This window comes from Amblyomma maculatum, chromosome 3 (assembly GCF_055883805.1).
Source record: "Amblyomma maculatum isolate TAMU_Amacu chromosome 3, ASM5588380v1, whole genome shotgun sequence".
Classification (NCBI taxonomy): Eukaryota; Metazoa; Arthropoda; class Arachnida; order Ixodida; family Ixodidae; genus Amblyomma; species Amblyomma maculatum.
The window spans coordinates 44142624-44159124 of NC_139346.1; positions in this window are offsets into that span (position 1 = coordinate 44142624).

Sequence of the window (16501 nt, forward strand, 5' to 3'; positions counted from 1 at the left end):
CAACCAAGGACAACGTGCAGCTGAAAAAAATTGCGGTTTGTGACACGTCTCTTCCAGCTTTTAGCTTACACGCATGGCAATTGTGAATAAATTTCCTGTCATCTTCTAATTGTTTGGTTAAGAACTGTTTATCATGGGTTTATGAACTGTTTATGCACTGAATCTGCATGCTGATGGCAAGTGCCGGCTGTTTTTAGAAATTGCAACCGGTGCACAAATGTATTTGTTCCTAATCATGGATTTAACACCACTAGCTTTTAGAAAAGGATCAGTGTAACGCACGATCAGTGTAACGCACAGTGTAACGCACAGAGCGCGCCACTGCATTCAGTCTGGCCGCGACACGGTAGAGTGATTGAAACTATGTATTGGGGAGCTTACAACCGAGGCCAGGAATAGCTACTGGCTTCTAACTGTGGTCAACTTAGCAGCAGTACTTAATTTGCCTGGGCGGCAGTCCTAGCGGCGTAGGTTGCTAACAAACTATAAGCACGTACAAGAACAGAAGTAGCCGATTGAAATGCAATTTTATTTTCTAGGAGACATTATTCAGCCTAAGTGTAACTCAGAACGTTTTACGTATCGTCTTCATGCAAAGCTGCCCGTATAAAAGAAGAGTTATGGCGGTCAAAAGCAGCACACTCTACCCTTTGTATTTGCTGCATACAGTGTCGGGCAGCGTCGAGCAACAAACTGCGCCGATGGTCCTTTTTAGTCATTCCGGGAGGAGTTATTAGCACCAGGTCTCTCCGCTGGCTGAGGAAAGCTTTGACTTCCGACTTGAACTTCGAAAAGACTTCCTCTATTGGGTTGAAAAACGGGCTGTAAGGAGGCAGCCGCTTGATCGAGTGCGTCTGATTGGCCAGGCTTGCCTGTTCCGCACGACTGTGAGCTGGAGCGTTGTCAAAAATAAAAACCGCTTCAGAACCAGGTTCGTCACTTTCGACACGGGCTGATATGTCACTCAAAAATTCATTGAAAACGACCCAGTGAACCTTGTCTACGGCCGTCCAATGAATGACACCATTTGCGGACATGCAGGCGAGAATGTTAAGGTTTGCTCCTTTGGTGCCAGTCGTCGTCTGCACCGCAGGCTGTCCCTTCACTGCACGACCGAAGCTCCTTGAACAATTATCTTTCTCCTAAGCAGATTACATTACTCATTTCTGTGATTATCCAAAAAAAAAATAAAAAAAAGACATAAAACATAATCCCCAATGATTTCCTTGGCCTTGCCGACTGTCGGCTTCGTTCCTTTACCATATGTTATAGTTAGTCTCATCGATGTAAAACCTGCACAATCGAGGTCCTTCACACTGCAACCATTGCGCGTATGTTTTGCGGCGGCGTTTCAAGTCGTCTCTGTTGCGGTCAATAGGCCTTTGAGTCATCAACTTCTTAGCGTAACCGTACGAATACAGTAGGCGATCAATGCTACTTGTGCTGATGGCGATTCCCGGCAATTCTTCTTTCACTGCTTCCTTTATTTGCTTTAGCGTGAAAGCAGGGTTGTTATCCACAATATTCTTTAGAGCCGTTACTACATCATATCCGAATTTCTTCGATGTTCCGCCTTTCTTCAACGCTTCTCTATCGCTCGCTGCAATAGATCTCGCCGTCTTTAAATTTGTGTCCAGCGTCTCTGCCAATTTTTTCATATGTCCTCCATGCCTCGACACTTCGAGAATTCTGGCCCTGTCATGCTCGGAGACTTTGCTGTTCTTTCTTCTCGGTGCACCTGGAGGCTTGAACGGCGGTCCCCGTTTTCGGTGCCCACTTGGGATGCCAGGGCACTGCTCATGAGCATACATGGAAGAAAATAACGCGCGTTAAAGTTCATACGAAATTAATGAAAACACGCAGACTACCACCTGCCTTTAGTATACGAGTACGCACCACCACCGTCCGGCTCTACTCCGTCGTGCAAATGCAGACGACAAGGCGGCACACACAACGGAGGCGCGAAAATTGCCGCCTGCTTTGAAATCTCTTGTCTTCTGCGTTTCTAGCAGTTTTTTTTTATGCTCTTGAGAAAACATTTCTATTTCTTGCAAAAGAAAGTACACCTATTTCTAATAGTGAATTCACGTGCCTGTGCTTTCATCCATTCTTCTAACATAGCGCAAAAACAGACGACAATTCGGCACCGAGTTAACGGAGGCGGAAAACTTGCCGTCTGCTTTGGGACTTTTTGGCATTGGCTGTGTAATGTTTGGTTGATGAAATTACATGTAGCTAAATTAGATACGGTTGGTTGAAACGTTTTTTAACTGTGTGATAAAATAATTGTGTGTTTCATCGAAGACATTTTAATTCTGTATATGTTCTGTAATCAGCAGTGCGCACATTTGTGGGATAAATTGTCCTCTTGGAATATAGAGCCAGTAAGCCCCAGCTCTGGGACCCTTCAGTATTTCAGTGCCGAGAGTGTGCGTTTGTCATAGTATTGACGAAAGTCATCCCATAAGATGACGCTTCGCTTACTCGTCGCATGGTCCGGAATGTGATCTCAATTACTATTTATTTCTGGAATTCATGTTTCGTGCTTTGGAGCCCTCCACCACATTCATTTTCCACAAGTGGATTAAATTGGTTGGCACCCGGATTAAATTCGCTGGCGCTTGTATTAATTGCGTTGGCACTCGGATTATATTGGTTGGCGCTGACATTATTCAAGTTGGCACTTGGGTTAAATATGCTGGCGCTATGATTAAATGCTTGGCATTCGAATTAAATTACATGGCGCTTAGATTATATCAGTCGGCGCTCAGATTATTTCCGCTGGCGCTAGGATTATATTCAGAGGGAAAACCTGTACACTACCACCCTGACGGGGCCGAATCCCTTTTTTTTTCGGCTCTACTTCCGGTTGTGGGACGTCACATCCTTGACGTCATATCTCCGACCAGTACCCCTTTCTCTCTTTCCGCTTTCTCTCCTACATTCCTTCCTACGCTTACGCGCGGTAGGTGTCCATGAACAAGCGTGGCAGATACTGCGCATTTCGTTTCCTGCGAACCAGATATTTTAATTATTATCTAAACAGCTTATTGGCCTAATTATTTTTTTCAGCAATAACATTACGTCACCCTCTATCGATTGACACCCCTAATTAACTTCTACCACTTCTACCTCTACCAATTACAACTGCTGCGGACACGATTTTTCGGACACGCTCTGCGGCCACGGTCTGCGTATACGGTCTGCGGACAGAACTCTGTGAACGTAGCGAAGTAATGCTTTCGTACTAATAATGTCTCCACCGAGAACCGAACCTCCATCCTTCGGATCCCCGGCCGAGCACTTTAACCAACTGCGCCACGCCCGGGATGGTGAAAAGCACATCATAATTCTCCTTGTCTATCTCAAGGATGATAGTCGCAGCCGGATTATCCAGGGTTCAAAGGCACGGTTTGATTAGTGCAGTTTAACGTTTCAAAGCGACTCAGGTTCGCAGATGATTGTGTGCTTTTTGAAGAAATAACTTCGAATAACGTTCAAATCCATCTTGACTTCTCTCTGGCTAAGATTTATGAAGGGTGTGAAACGTGGGACATGAAAGTTAACACTCATAATATAAAAGCAGAAAAGCTCCGCTCTCTTTTATCTACAGGCTAGGTTCTTCACCATTGTTGACAGAGGCCAAGTACAAGTATTTGGGTGTCACGCTAATACTTTGTCATGTAATTTACATGTAGACAACATCTGCTCTTCTGCATTACGTGAACTATACCTTTTGAGACGTAAGCTTAAAAATCTCCCTCGAGCGTAAAACTAGTTCCTTACAATTCACTAATTAGATCAAAACTTGAATATGCATGCGTTGTTTGGGACCCGTTTAATAAACACAATATCACCCGTTTAGAAAAGGTACAAAGGAAAGCTGTGAGGTCAGCTTTTTCAAGCTTTTCAAACTTTTTCAAGCTCAGGTTCTTTGGTCATCTGATGAGAAGAGAGGAGTCGCTGGAGAAAGATTTGATGTTGGAAAAGGTTAAGGGTCGCCGGAGAAGGGGTAGGCAGCGAACGCGGTGGTTAGATGGCATCCTCGAGGCACTGCAGATGAAGTTATGTGATGTTAGGAAGATAGTGGGAGACCGAAAAGCGTAGAGTGACATGGTCCATAGGGTCACGAAGAGTCGAACACGACTGAACGACTGAACTGAACGGAATGGTATTGAATGTCTTTAACAACGAATAAAAAATTTACGCTTGGAATTCCTTTCCGCGCTTTGGAATCGAGACCTAGCTATTAACCCTTCACCATATCTATCGCTTTCCAGTTTCTTTTCTCCCCAGTTTCTGTGCTCGCACTCACAGATTGCTACCCTTTGGGTTAGTAGTGCGGTGTCCCTAGGCTGGGTGGTGGACATTGAAATCCCCTAGAATGAGAAGACACAAGTGCTGCGCCAGCTTGTTGGCACGAGAAAGAAGCGGGGTGATGTCGGTGGTGGTGGTGGTGGTGAAAACATTTATTATTATAATACATATAGGTATGTACACTATGTGGGATGCCTAGACAGGCACTCCATTGGCGTTTGCCGCAGCCCGGGCGTGCTGCGTTAAGACCTTTTGGGCCTCTAGGGTGCAGCAGCCGGACAGGGTCGCCTCCCAGTTCTCTCGGGTGGGGTTGGGGATAGGGGGCAAATATGGGGTTTTCTGGCAGGCCCACACCATGTGGTAGATGTCAGACACCTCCCCACAGTGCGAGCACAGCCCGTCGAATTGCGGATCAAAATGTTTTAGAGTAGCCGGGCACAACATTGTATTGGTGAGCAGGCGCAGGAGTACCCGCTCGTTAGCCTTCCCCAGCCCTTTGCACGGGTGGGAAGAGTTTGGTGCGTAGATCTGTAATCTTCACATATTTCTTTAAATTTGTACACTGGGCTGAAATCAAAATCCCGGTCCGCGTCGGGTCCCGTGGGAAATGCCCGGAGAGAAAGCGCGCGGGCGGCGGCGTCGGCTGCCTCATTCCCTTGGAGACCTTGGTGACCTGGAGCCCAAACGAGAGATCGGTACGCGGGATCCGAATCTCGACTGCAATTATTGTATATGCGGTAAGCTAGAGGAGCAGTCCACCTTTGCTGGACGTTCCGACAAGCCCCTCGCGAGTCGGTTATGATGTATTTGGAGGAGGAGTCAGAGGCTGCGAGGGCGATGGCAACCTCTTCTGCGTGTGTTGGTGACTGGGCCTTGAACGTAAGGCCATCTACTGTTTTGCCCTTGTGGATGACCGTGGCTGTGTACCAACCCCTAGGGTTTGGGCCGGAGACATCCACATAGAAAACTCCTGGTTTGCTTCCATAATGGCGGTCCAAGGCTTCAGCCCGCGCCAGGCGCCGACCATTATGGTCCTCTTTGGACATGTTGGCGGGGAGAGGCCGCACATGGAGGGCGCGTCTCCATTTTTCGGGAATGCGACATCTCTCCTCTGTGAGTTGGGTGTGTTGGATGTGAAGTCGGGCAAGAAGACGGCGACCCGACTCTGTCTTTGTTAGACGCGTGTACTGATTGGTGAGGTGGGCCTCCCGAAGCTCCTTGAAAGTATTCACCACACCCAGCGCCATGAGACGGCTGGTAGAGGTGGAGACCGGGAGGTCCAGTGCTCGTTTCATGATTTTACGGAGGATAACTTCGAGAGTATCCTCCTCCTGTTTCCGCAGGTGGAGGTAGGGAGTCGAATACAAGATTCGACTGGTCACGAATGCGTTCGCCAGCCGCAAGGCGCCCTTGCATCGTAACCCACCGCGCTTGTTGGAAACCCGGCGGACCATGCGGCCCACCTGGTCCGCCACCTGCCGGAGCTTGGCGAGTATTGTGTCGCATCGTCTCTGGTTGTGTATAAAGAGCCCAAGAACTCTGATTTCCTTAGATTCTTGAATGGGACCGCTTTGCAAGGTGAGATTGATTTGAGTCGAGTATGAGCGCGAGGGGCACAGATGCACGAATTCAGATTTCTGCGGTGAGTGTTGGAGACCACAGCCGCGGGCATAGCGGTCCACTATGCTAGCAGCCGTTTGCAGGCTTGTCTCCATGTCCCCCAGACGCCCTTGCGTGGTCCAGAGGGTGATGTCGTCGGCGTACAACGAGTGCTGCACACCTTCGACCGCACCCAACAGAGCAGGCAAGCGCATCATTACAACGTTGAATAGCAGAGGGGACAGCACTGCGCCTTGCGGAGTGCCTCTCGTGCCGAGCAAAAAAGGTCCGTGTTCTTGATCCTGTATTCGGAAATAAGACAGTCTGTCTGTGAGAAATTGTTTGATGTAGTTGAAAGTGTTCGTGCCGCAGTGCGTTTGACTCAAGTGCGTGAGTATGACCTCGTGTGTTACATTGTCGAATGCCCCTTTGAAATCCAGGTCGAGGACGATTTTGTCGTTTCTTGTGCATGTGATGGGGTTCAGTATTTTGCGGTCGAGTTGAAGCAGGACATCCTGTGCAGATCTGTGTGGGCGAAATCCGAACATGGTGTCCGCGAAAGTGTTGTGTTGTTCAAGGTACTCAGACAGCCGATCCCGCACCATCGTCTCCATCAATTTGCCCACACACGAGGTGAGAGAGATGGGTCGGAGGTTGTCCGTGTCGACTGGTTTCCCAGCTTTGGGAATAAATGTGACGAGAGCCGTCTTCCATTCAATGGGAAGGGGGGTTTCCCCTGTCCAGATTGCATTGATATAGTCAAGAAGGCACTGGTGCGCCGTATCAGGGAGGTTCGCCAGAAGTTTAACGGTGACCTTGTCTCTGCCAGGCGCAGTGCCCTTCTTCATTTTGGCCAGACTGGCCCGCAGATCGTGGAGCCGGAATGGGTTATCCAACTCCGAGTTTTCCCTGCCTGCATAGGAATAGGCCGATCCGCGGGGGTCCTGAATTGTGCACAGGTAGCGATCGCGTAGCGCCACTGCCAGCTGCATTGTGTTTCCTTGGAATGAGTGCATGGCTTTGTGTAGGTGTTTTTGCGTTTCCGTGCGTGTCTGTGTTGGATTGATGAGGGCTCGGAAGAGCCGCCACGTGTTGCGGCTCGACATTTCCCTCGCCGCCGTGTTGCAACGGTCCACCCAGTTAGAGTCAGCGAGTTGGGCCGCGTACTCTGCTGCCTGCCTGGTGAGATCCGCAATGCGAGCTTTCAGCTTCTTGTTGTGTTTGGGTGATGTCGCGTCTCCTGTCTTTTGGGGCGCTATAAATATTAGGAATGAAAAGGGTTTAATCTCCCCTTTTAACAGGGAGGAGTTCTAGCTAGACGCTGTCCATACAAACGTCGTCTAAGGTGTGTTTGACGGCCGACAGATTGCGTTGAACAAGAATAGCAGTTTTGGTGGTGGCGACATGCAGGGGAGAATACAGTTTATAGCCAGGTAATTTCACTGGGCCGTGAGTTTCCTGAAGGGCTATTGTACTGGGAGGGATGTTCGTATTTCGGACGTACTGCTGCAGCCGTGTCCTGTGTCTGCTTCTCTTGTGTGTGTTTCCTGTGCGCTTTATCTTTAGTCAAGCTATGCACATTCTAGCTCAATTTCAAGTTTTGTTAAACTGCTGCAGGTTGTCTGGCTTACGGCGGTACCCCCTGCAGTTTTACTTCCACACATTGAATGGCGGGGCCCCATGATGAAATGTGGGTGGAGCTATAGATAGGTTTGGAGGCTGAAGAGGAAGGCAAGCGATAGTATGGTTCGACCTGGGTGGATGGGAGAGCTGCCGTAGCGTCGGCTATAACGCCGGGACCTGTAATGCATGTTTTAATTTGTTGCATTACGATGTTAAACTGCTGTAGGATTTGTTGCTGCATTTGTTGCTAGATTTGTTGAGAGAACGTAGCAAATCTAGCTTCCAGCTTAGCATAAATTTCTGCCTCTAATTTTTCCTCCAAGCGAGCTTGAAATTCCTCTAGGTCTCCAAAAGTAAGGTAGCATTTGAAGCGGGAGGTAGCTTTGCGCTTAGCTGGAGGACTGGAGTTAGCATCTATATGTCGGGGCCTAAGACGATTTGGTAGCTTTGAGTGTCGAGGGAGTGGCTGTCGGCTCCTCAGCCGAGGTGATGGGAAGATGTCGGGAGGGGGGAGGGGTTGAAGTCATGGGAGATGGCAAAGCTGGTGTAAGATATGTATGTTCTAAGAAAGCATTTTCTTGTTGGAGTCGGTGGTTACTAGCTTCAAGGACTGCAATCTTATTGCAGAAGGCTCGCAGCTCTGAATCATGATACTGATATTCCGGACAGTGAGAAGCCGCGAATGCCCGGCTTACCTTAATATTTGGGGAGCAGGACCCTCGTTGAGAAGGCAGCTTGGAGTCCAGGGGTGGGAAGGACAAGGAGTGGTACCGGCTGGAGCGCCGGTAGGAGGAGGAGGAGTGGCCGGTATCATTTTTGGTCAAGGTGATGTAAGGGCCTTGGTGGCGGCTATGGGGCGATCATAAGTAGGCGGAATATCTGAATTCGTCGCCTGGAGCTTGCGTTGCAGTACAACGGGAGCCACCTCGTGTTGTCGCTTTGATTTGAGGGAACCAGTCTGTTGAGGACCAGAACAAATAACGCAAGTAAGGTTAAATTCGTGTTGTTGGTCAGGGTCGCGAACTCCGCACATAGAACATATCGAGAGCTTGGGAGACAGGCAAACGCCTTCTCAGTGTCCGGTTTTAGGGCAGTTAAGGCAGCCTTCCACTTTGTTCTTGAAGATGTGCCAGCGCAAAGCACTGCCGGCGTAGGACACTTGGCGGGGGACCTTGGTCCCTGCGAAAGTGATAACGATGGATTGGGCGCGACCTAAGCGGCGGGCGTACAGAATGTGGTGTTCTGGATTCTGAGGTATTATGTACGCTGTGAGCTTGTATCGGGTCTCATGTCCGTATTGATTGTGAATGGTACCTCGTACGTATTCACCTGGTGGGCTAAATAGCTGGCAACTGGGTAGCTAGTCGGACCAGAGTGATTGCCTGGATCTTCGTATACGTGATGGCGCGGTCACGGTTGGGGTGCTGAAAATCAGGATGTTAGAACGCAGTGCAATCGAAGGCGGTCGGCTTCGATGCCGGAGTAATCCAAACCGAGGCTTGAAATGATGGTTCTGCGAATAACGTTGTCCCCTCAAGCACATAGGTTGAGGACTCCGGGAAGTCGAATGATGACTTTGAAGACGTCAAGAGGGAGATATGGCAGCCGCAGAGCACGACGAGGCAGCTTCCATAAGTTGGAGGGAGACAAATTCTGAGACGCCCTATGCTCTTCGGACGAGAAACGCTCCATCGGCGTAGATACTGTTGCGGTGCCTGGCGCCAGTAATACCGTAGCGTCCTTCTCTGTCTGCCTGCCGGTAAGCTGGCTTTCAACGCCGTTTTTTCGCATGCCCACCTCGCCGACCGTTCCTACCGTTCTCGAGACTCGAGATGCCTTACGTGGCGTCATAGACCTCAGTGACAGTAGTTCAATCGGACAGTTCCAGATGTCCGATGTGTGGATGGTAACATGCGAGAGAGCGCTGCCCAAAGTTAAGCTCGTGAGCTCCACAGAGTTCCAGGTGAATGACTGTCGGTATCTTGTTATTCACCCTGGACCAAAGGTTTTAAAACTCAAGTTGCAGCCACAGTGGGCCCTGTGGAAGTTAATGGTTCGCTGTTAAACAAGGAAGGCTTCGCACAGCGCGTGAGATCAGCTTTGGATTCTTGTTTCTCCTTCAGACTACCATCATTTGCCACCTGGGAGCTGTTTAAGCGACATGTTTGGGACACAGCTATGAAGATTGTTTCAGTCACGTTTTACTTCAAAACAATGAAGAAAAGCGGCTGCTGCAGGGCCTTCGTAATTTGCACTAGCTTGAATGTGAGGCTCCTGGCTTATACACATAAGAAATCACGAATGTAAAATGCAACCTTCAAACGTTTGATGCAGAGGGCTGTCGGGCGGCCCGTGTACAGTGCGCTGCGGGCGGCAACACGACAGGCATTGCTTGATGAGAGTCGTCATGTGGCTGTAAAACTAGTACCTGAATTCTATTGTGGTATTGTCTTGCTCACTAATTCTGATGCAATAGTAACAAAGTTTGTAAAACGATACACATGCCTTTTTACTACAAGTAATGCTGATGACGTTCGTGTAGAGCGCCTTGTTTCTATGATTAAGCCGCTTCTTGAGGATGTATGTGAGGCGATAGGTCTGCACTAACTTTAACTGAAGTAGAAGACGTAATTGAACGTTTGCCACTTTCCAAAACTACAGGTCCTGATGGTCTATCAGGAAATTTTTTCAATACTATCAAAAGTGTTCTCTCCCATATCCTAATCCAAATTTGTGAGACTAGTTTTGATGTCGAGTTCCTGCTGCAGTCTTTTACCAAAAGTCATATTGCGTTAATACGAAGAACCAGTGAGGCGAAGAAGAATTGGTTCACAGGAAGGGAAAGGCGCAGTATCTGTCACACATGCTATGTGGACACCTGAATCGCGCCGTAAGGGAAGGGATAATGGTGGGAGTGAAAGCGGAAAGAGAGAAAGGGGAGTCGTAGTGGAGGGCTTCGGAATAATTTCCACCACCTGGGGATATTTAACGTGCGCTGACATGGACACTTTCAGCACATGGACGCCTCTTTGCTTCGCCCCCATCGAAACGCAGCCGCCGCGGTCGGAATCGAACCCTGGTACTCCGGCACAGTAGTCAGGCGTCTTACCCCTGCACCCCCCCCCCCCCCCCCGGCGGGACATGTGGCGCGGGACATAATTCAGTGACGCTGACGAGCAGTTGGCGCTGCTGCTAATTGACCTGGCAAGAACTTTTGGTCTTGTGTCTCATTCCCATTCGTTTTTTCTCTCTTAGGTCGTGCCCATCTTGTTTCAATTGTTTCTATTGGGATACGCCTTTGTTACAAATAATGTTCCGCACGGTTGATTGGAAATGGCTGTCTATCCCAACTTGTCGCCATCGAGTTCTTTGTCAAACAAGGAGCCCACTTTCCCTGCTCTTGTTCGATCTATATTTAGAGGCGCTTTAAAATAATTGTCATAAACACCAAACCAGTTAGTGGTTTGCATATTAAGTGTCACGAATGAAGGTTTTAACTTATGCAGATAACCTCGCATTTTTCTGCGCTGACAAACCAAGAATTGGTGAGGTTATTTGTTTAACGGAGTACTTCTGTTTAGTGTCAGGTGCTCGAATCAACCGATAGGTCTCTGACTCAGAAAGTGAGGATCGATGCCTCCACAATATGCTCGTGTGGCGTGTACATCTAGGCCACCCAAGCATCTTGGAGTTCCTTTGAGTACTTATAAGAATAGTGCGCCTTATTGGAAAGACCGTGTACCGAATGTTCAGAGCTGCACTCTGACTTTTATCCCTAAGGTCCTCAGTTTTTGGCAGGATGGCGGCCTGTAAACTGTTTCTAGACGCTGAAATTTATTATTTACTGCATATTATACACTTCGCAAGACGTTATATCCAGCATTTCCTGGGAGTGTTCGCTACTTTTGTGTGGAATTCATCTTCTGAATCAATGAGACGTGATAACCTTTTCCGGCCTGTAAGTGTTGGCGGCCTTGGCATAGTCCACATAGTTTCATGTTTCATGTTTTGCTGTAACGTTTCCAATGACTCATTGTTTGTTGCTGTTTTGCAAGTTAATCTATTTCATGTTTAAAAACTTATTGTGTCTTCTAACGTTTCTAATCATCCGTGCGTATAGGTGTAATGCATGAGGTGTATTTATCTCTTGGATTCCTAATTGTTTGTTTCTCCCCTGGGTTCCAGTTTTTTGCATCGTAGAAGCGTTTGTACAAAGATTTAATTTCTGTGCTCTTTCTTCCACCCATGTGCCATTCTGTGTATTTTTCGTCTAACGGGACATGATGTACACAAAAGTGTATAGAAACTTCCGCTCTCTCCATGTACGAAGACCTTCGAAGGTACACACTGAGACTCTGCCTGTTAAAATGCGGTCAGGGAAAAAATGTGCTTTCGTATCTATAGTAGATTACGGCTTTTGTGAAGCTCCGGAAACCACTGAGCACTGTTTCATCGATCGTAAAGATGCAACATTGCTTTGATGTGTTTTCCAACGGACATTGAAAAAAAGAAGACTTGAAACTGCTTTCTCCGAATCTCACAGCGTTGCCATTTGTTGATAAGCCTTTAGACTTGTTCTTTCTAATTGTGTTACACGTTACACAACCTCTGAAAACGCGCATGATAGACAGAAATTGTGAATCGGTAGTTTCTACAGAAGACCACTTCTGTAGGCTGATTGTCTTTTTAAGATAATTGTCTGCACAGGCTGACTTTGAACTCGAAAGGCACTCTCTCTTAGCGATGTGCTCTACATTTCCTCTTGTTCAGTATTTGACCCGATGTATCCTATTGCGTATCGTGTTAATTTCATGCTCTTTTCTGAATATTTTGTACATAGCCCATGTACATAGGACATTGTTTAAGTGTAATAAATACCATGTTTGAAAAAAAGTGGTTTTCCGGCGGAGTCGTTGAGCGCTCGCATCGCACAAACTGACTCCGCTGGATCCGCAAAACGTTTATTTATTTTTTCTTTTTTCGACAATCTTCTGAATGTCGCGTAACAGCCACAACGCCGACGTCAGCTTTTCTGCGATGCTGGCCCCTTAATGCTGCCGCGTAAAAAATGCGCCAGGCTCAATCTCAGCAAAACAACCTGAGCTTTCAGATTTGTAACGCGAGGATTCGTCGTACGGTTTTCGTGACGAACTCATAAGATTTCTTATTTAAATGGCATACAACGGGTAATGAAGTTTATGTTTTCCCCTTCACAGCAAGTAAGCAGCCTGAAGTGTCCTCAGTATTATGTTTCTATTTTACGCAGCATATCGACCTGATGTGCGCTTACTGCAGGATGTGCTACGCTATGGTGCAAGAAAAACAAAGTGTAAGTGCAATCTCGACATTCTGTCGCGACACTGAGAACACGAATTTGCGACATCAAAATTTTTCCATTCCACGCATTATTCTCGAGGGTGAGTGCAGTTACTAAGGCCAGTGATCGAAGAGATACGATACTAAGGTGAGCAAGGGGAACGGAAACACAAATTACAAGTTTTCTGACTCCCGTTTAGAGAGTTTTAGCAATCGGTTTTATAAACCATTGGTAGCGTTCAAAAGACGTTGTGTCAAGCAAGGTGCTTCCAGTTATGAGCAGTGCATAGAACCAATATTTGGGAAGACCAGTTATTGTGGATGCAAATGATTCTAATTTGAGAAGCGTGTTCAACGCACGCACAGCAAATAGCGGTTTAATGAGTTAAAAACACGTAAAACCTCAAAGACAATCGCGCTTGGAAGGTCATGCAAGCCGCAATTGGACGTTGAGCCGTCATTTCACCCGCTCCCGTCTCCGTGGTGAACGACGGCTGTTGCGACGCGCGTTTTTCTCTTCCTCGTTCTTCTCTATTATCGCTTTTGTCCGCACAAGGCAGTGAAGGTTGCTCAGCTACAGAGCCAGTAGCAGGCCCATGCATTTTTTTTTCTTCTTCCTTCAATAACTACGTTGGGGATCCGAGACCCTCAACGAACTGCCGCAGTCGTTAGTGTTGTGTTGCGTGGTTCATGAGAAGGAGCAGACACGTTTCCAGGGGTGAAGCAACGTTTATGGCCACATGTTCTTCGGTGCGTGGCTGGTCGAGATTAGCCCACGAGCAGGTTTCGGCGCACGCCTTTTATTCGTTTTTGCGCGCCTGCGCATTAGCAACTGCGGCGATAAGCCGAACACCACAATTAGCATCTGGTATGCAAGTAAACCCTTTCTGCGCTCGTGCTTTGTGTGGTTCGGTATTGAAAACTACAAGCCAAACTAGCTCTTCCCGCTGTGCTACAACCTGACGCAGCATCCACGTCCACGCAATCATCAACGCCTACATGCCCCCAGTATGCTTCGTCTTCGGATGGAACGACTTCGGCTTGTCCCATGGATTGCTCCGCCGCCTCTGTGCCTGTGACCCTCCTTCAAGGAACTGTACCCGTCGCACCGGTTCAGTCTCCCCTTCCAAGGCCAACTACAGCGTATCAGCCCCTGACACCACCACAGATGCCGCCAGCGAGTCGAGCCTCGCTTCCACTTGCTGCTAACTCGTTCCGCGTCACCATCAAGCCTACATTGCGCTTTGATATAACGACTATCCCTCCCCGATGTGTCCAAGCCACAATTGGCCAAGTTCTAGGTTCTACTAACTACTGTGAATTTGTCGTCCATCGCCCATCGAGCACCATTACAGTGGACTTGCCATCCTTGGTGGACGCCCAGAAAATTTGTGCAGTTACTCAAATTCCCCTGGATGCGAATGATCATGCCCCAGTGCAAATATATTTTGCCTCTGGCCCTGACACCCTCCGCTGCGTCGTTTACCATGTCGACAGCAGAAGTCCATCTGAGGAGGTGCGAGCAAACATTCGCTGTTCAACTCACGCAGTGTTGGAAGCACGGCCTCTGGGGTGCCGCGGCTCATACCTGCTCACACTACAAGGCCCGTTGACTCTGCCTGAGTACCTAACCTATTATGGTGCGATTATCAAACCACAGCCCTTCCGACCTCGTCGTAAATTTTGTTATCACTGCCACAAAGAAGGGCACATGCAAAATACCTGCCCTAATCCGGCAGCTGTGGCCGACATGAATGAACCAAAAGCGCTTTGTGCCCTATACAAATCGGCGGACCATGACATGCGCTCCCCCGCTTGTCCAAAGAAGGAGCGAACGAGGCCGTCGCGCAAGCCGGAAAAGCAGATATTTCTACAACTAATCGCTTCGCTGCTCTTACATGTGATGAAACCGACTTCCCTGCACTTCCTTTACTTGACCCACCTTCTCATCATACGTCTTCTCAGCATTGTACATACGCACAAGCGACTCACCCTCGCGGATCAAATGGTACACCAAAACGGCAAGTGCACCAATCGCATGTGGATTCCGCAGATGAAGACGCGGTTTTAGACAATGCCATTGCAGAGGCTCGCCAACGTCTAGACGAACTCACCCAGCTCCGAGAACCGCGTCGCTCTCACCCCTCCCGAAGAAGTATAATACCTCGTGATAAGATTTCAGATGCATCACATCAAATAAGCATCAAACCCCAATCACGTGCAGACAACCCGTTAACCCCGACTACCCTGACACTGGATAAAATATTAGCTCTTATGGAGCAGGTGACCTCCCTCATCCTAGAAGCTCTTCAGCCTCGCAATGAATAAGGCACTGTCTCTGGTGGTGCAGTGGAATGTCGAGGCTTTGCGAATAAGGCCTCTGAAGTGAACATCCGCCTTCGCGACAAAAAGCTAAAGGAGTGGGCCTTCCTACTTCAAGAGCATTACTCACTTCCTCGCCTTTCAGGATTCTGCGCTTATCATTCACCTTCCATCCCTGATCGCCGTTGTATCACCACTTCCCTCAGCCCAGGTAAATCTGCAATTTATATTCACACTTCAGTTCCTTACACACCGATCGACCTTCACGTTGGTGTAACACACGCTAAGAGGTGGTAGCACTCCTAGTTAAGCCTGTACACACGCCACTTATTCTAGTTTTCTTTTATGGACGTCCTGGTTCCGCATCTCCTAAACTTGGATTGGTTCGTTTTCTGCGTTCTACCTACTCGGGTGTCCCTATTCTAGTCGGTGGAGACTTCAACGGCGCACACACCTCGAGGGGTTACCCATCGGATTCTCCCAGGGCTGCACACATCCATGGCAGCTTTTCATATAATCGTTTTTATCTTTTAAACCACCCACATACATATACCCGTCCACGAGGCGGGCCTTATTCACCTGATTTGACTTGGTGGTTAGGCTCTGCTAGCCCTCGTTGGGCTGTTGAACCAGATACCTGGGGTAGTAATCACAGTCCTATCTTTATCTCTCTCACTCCTTCGCGCATACGTAAAATACGCCGCAGCGTACGAATGACATCATGGGACTCTGTACGCGCAGACAATCGCTTATCTGATTTCACCCCATCATCAGCATTGTCTACTCTGCTGTTCTTGCGTCCAACACGATTACCACCACTGTAAATGAAGACGAGCCAAACCCGGACATCCACCTCCTGAATCTTTGGGCTCTGCGTCACCAGGCGGATTATTACGCTGCTCGTAACCCCGATGACCCGTCGGCTATCCCCGCTCTTCACCGGGCTACCGCACGTGCGAGGCGGCATAAAAAGCGTCTAGGAAGGCAACGTTGGGCATCATGGTGTGAGTGCCTGTCCTCCAAGCAGGGTAATCGACAAGTTTGGCGAGTGTTTCACGCCATGGAGCGCTCTTCTCAAGTTTCTTATTACACAGAGAGCATTCGCCTTGCGATGAATGTGGATGAGGACACATTTGCAAAACAGGCGGCCAGGCAGTTTTTTCCACACTATGATTCCACCTCGACTTCTCCACCTTGCTTACCGGTTACCGAACCCCCCGATGAGATTACTTCTGACCTAATCATGGCAGAGCTGCTGGCCTCCATTGAACGCCTCAAATCTAACTCCGCCCCCGGGCACGATGGCATACCTAACTCCTTATTC